General features: G+C 38.6%; 1 long non-coding RNA gene across 1 annotated transcript in view; it reads right to left on the bottom strand.

The window, feature by feature from the left end:
- Nucleotides 1-940, bottom strand: part of LOC110264068 — a 14,350-nt gene extending 13,410 nt beyond the window's left edge. The window contains exon 1 of the long non-coding RNA XR_002349802.1: nucleotides 798-940. This is a non-coding gene — a long non-coding RNA (uncharacterized LOC110264068). The remainder of the gene's footprint in view (nucleotides 1-797) is intronic.

Below are 4,102 nucleotides of genomic sequence, written 5' to 3'. Positions count from 1 at the left end.
TCTCTTAGATTCTTTAATCAGAATCTCCGTGGTATAAGCTAGAATTGATGGCGGCATTCATGAGAATCCGGAAAGTCTAAACCTTGTCTGTGGTATTCCGAGTAGGATTCAAGGATTGAATGACTGTGACGAGCTTCAAACTCCTGAAGGCTGGGCGTTAGTGACAGACGCAAAAGGATAGTAAATCCTATTCCAACCGGATCGAGAACCAACCGGTGATTAGCCGTGCTGTGACAGAGCGCGTGAGCGTAGTTTTCACTGGAAGGATGGAAGGTAGCCATTGACAACGGTGATCCACCAACACACAGCTTGCCATAGGAGGACGTGCGTGCGTGAATCAGAAGACAGAGGAAAGCAGAGATTCAGAAGACAAAGCATCTCCAAAACTCCAACATATTCTCCATCACTGCACAACAAGTAACCTTTAATTTATGCTCTCGTGGTTATTCGTAATTCAACTGATAAACATAATTGACTTCCTGACTAAGATTTACAAGATAACCAGAGATTGCTTCAAACCAACAATCTCCGTGGGATTCGACCCTTACTCACGTGAGGTATTACTTGAACGACCCAGTGCACTTGCTGGTTAGTGGTACGCGTTGTGAAAAGTGTGATTCACAATTCGTGCACCAGAGAGCAAGAATTGTATCTGGGATGCTCAAAATTCTCGAAGCTGGATTTCTTGGTGAGGCTATACCATATAAAGTGCATGTGCGGAGTGAGCGACAAGGCCTTCGTAATGATACTAGGGCTACTGGGGGACGCCTTTGAGCATGCAAAGATTCCGGCTTCACTGCACGATGCCAAGAGGATCATAAGAAAGCTCGGCATTGCGTACAAGAAGATAAATGCATGTCCGAATGACTACATGCTATATCAGGGCAGCGATCAAGAATTGTCTAGGTGCAAGCGATGTGGGACCTCGAGATGGAAGCAAAAGACTAGGAGGAATGACAATTATCAATGTGGTTGTTAAAAAGAATGGGAAGCCCCAGGCAGCGAAGGTTCTTCATTACTTTCCCCTTGTTCCACGACTGCAGTGGATGTTCATGTCCAGTAAGACATCCGCTGACATGGTGTGGCACAAGAAAGGTCCTAACTCAGACGGTCTTTTGAGGCATCCAACGGACAGTGAGACATGGAAGGCATTTGACAGAAGATATATTGACTTTAGTAATGATCCGCGCAGCATTCGCTTAGCCTTAGCTAGCGATGGTTCTAATCCCTTCGGAAATCTTAGCTCAAGGTACTCGATCTGGCCCATGAGACGTACGACACTAGCGAAAAAAAACATTCAAGATGTATGCTGCATTATGCGGACAATCAGTGATTTTCTAGGATTGGGCAACTTATCTGGGTGGAATACGTACGGTGGGAGAGCTTGTCCTACGTGAAACTTGGATGCTGAGACTAACCGACTCACCTTCAATCAGAAATGGTGTTTCATGTGTCATCGGAGCTTTCTAAGTCAAGGCCACAGATATCGGCAAGGCCGGGTTAGATTTGATGGCAAGGTAGAGGACAGAGGTCCCCCTGTCAAATTGTCTGGTGGAGATATTTTGAGACAGTTGGAGAATGTGCATGTTATGCTTGGTGATAAATCCATATTTGATGATAATATTTTGTTGAAATTGAATGGATTTTGTCATGCAAACCTACATTTATTCCCTTAAATAGCATGCTTTTGAGTTCTCCTCCCAAATTATCCTTGATTATGAAAACATGCTCTTTTGTGCTTAATTTAGTCAATTTTATTCCATTTACATTCCATTCGATGCCTTCATATTTTGGTGAGTGATTTTAGATGAAATAAGTAGGAATGGCTTGGCAAGAATGGAAGAAGAGCATGCAAGAGGGAGGAAACATTAAGAAACAGCCTCTTGTGCATACGCACAGGTACCAGCGCGTGCCTTCATTAAAAAGGCACGTGACTCATGTTTTGGGAGCTTTGGAGGCCCAAATCTGATGGCCTAGAGCTCATATTTGATGGGCAACACTTGGAGAAACATAGCATACCATTAGGAGTGGTGTTAGATAGTATTAAGAGGCTTTTAGTTTTAGTTTTCTCTCTAAGTTTTCTCTCAACTCTCTTAGGGTTTTCTTTAGAGTTTATGTTCTAAGTGCTATTGATGAACGGATTTTTGCTAGTAAAGAGTTCACAATAAATTCCCGTTGCAAGTATAGTTTCTAAACCAACAATAATCCTTTCATACAAAAATTTGGTTGTCACTAAAACAAACCCAATAAAATTAAACCAAAGTATTTAAACCTCGGGTCGTCTCTCAAGGAATTGCAGGGAGGTGTAGTTATTATTGGTTATGAGATAGTATATTTTTGGTTTTTTGAAAGGTTAAACAAGGAATGTAAATGATAAGAAAATAAACTAATAATTAAGAAAGCTCTTGGCAAGGTATGAGAATTAGAAGTCCTATCCTAGCTATCCTTATCAATTGTGATGAGAATTGTCCATTGCTCCCACTTAGTTAACCTCTAATTATGAAGGAAAGTCAAGTGGATAAATCAATTTGATTCCTTAAGTCCTAGTCAACTCCTAAGGAAAGACTAGCTTCAGAGGGATCCAAATCAATTAGGAACTTTCAACTATCAATCAACAAAGGAGTTTGATAACTCAAGAGTCTCCAATTACTCAACCAAAGCCAAGAGGAGAAAAATCTAACTTAAAACCCTCCCAAGCATTTTATCAAACACTTGGAAGGTATAACATAAAAGCATAGAAAAATAATAGGTGATAATAAAATCCAAATAACCAATTGAAAGCATCAATAACATAAATTGAAGAAAGCAATCATAAATATAAAATACCTCAAATTGCATTAAATAGGAAATCAAATCTAACATGAGAATTCATAAACTAAAATAGCAACATAGAGTAATCAACAAGGGAAATAAATAAACTATAATGCTAGAACAAATAAGAGTAGAAGAGAAACTAAATTGAAATAGAGTAGAAATCTAAAATTGAAAATAGCTAAACCTAAGAATCCTAAAACCTAGAGAGAGGAGAGACCTTTTCTCTCTAAAAACTACATCTCAACCTCAAATTATGTGAATGAAAGTTGTATGAATGAATGTGATTCCCCTACTCTGCAGCCTCTAATTTGTGTTTTTCGGGCTTGAAACTAGGTCAAAAATAGCCCAGAAAATCGCATCCAGCGTCTTCTGCGTTTTCTTCACGTGGCGCATGTCACGCGTACGCGTCAGTCACGCGTACGCGTCGATGGTCTTCTTTGCGTGTCACGGGTACGCGTCAGGTATGCGCATGCGTCACTGTGCAGATCTTCAAATCACACGCACGCGTGAGCCATGCGTGCATGTCGCTCCTCGCTGCTTATCTTCTTTATTTCTTGTGCTCCTTCGATTTTTGCAATCTTCCTCTCCATCCTCTAAGCCATTCCTGCCCTATATAGCCTTAAAATACTTAACACACAGATCACGGCATCGAATGGTATAAAGGGAAATTAAAATACACAATTTAAAGGCTTAGGAAGCAAGTTTTCAACCATAGAACAAAATTAGGAAGGAATTGTAAAATCATGCAAATTGTATGAATAAGTGTGCAAATGCTTGATAGAAACCACTTAAATTAGCATAACATAAACCATAAAATAGTGGTTTATCAATCTCTTTTTTTTTCTTTTTAATTTTATTTATTATTATTATTATTATGTTCTTTTTTTATTTTTTTCTTTTGTTTTCCTCAATGCATATAATTAAATTATTAAATGCATGAACATGTCCTAAACATTTCCTTCACATTTTCATAAAGATATACAACACCCAATTCTTAAAATCAAATATTTCCAAACCCAACTTTCCCATACTTAAATCATGAACATTCTCACTAGTCTAAGCTAACCAAGGATTCAAATTAAGGACATTATTGTTTTACGCTTAGAGTTAGTGATGTGGTAAGATATAGAACAAATTGGGGTAAAAAGGCTCAAAATGGCAAACAAAGGTAATTGAAGTGGTAGGCTATTTGGGATAAGTGAGCTAATAACAAATGATGGCCTCAATCATATGTATGCATACAAATACACTCAACAATGGACATATAGAATGGAACAAACCATAAATT

Source organism: Arachis ipaensis, chromosome B06 (genome assembly GCF_000816755.2).
Source record: "Arachis ipaensis cultivar K30076 chromosome B06, Araip1.1, whole genome shotgun sequence".
Lineage (NCBI taxonomy): Eukaryota > Viridiplantae > Streptophyta > Magnoliopsida > Fabales > Fabaceae > Arachis > Arachis ipaensis.
This window is presented reverse-complemented; position numbering and strand designations above follow the sequence as displayed.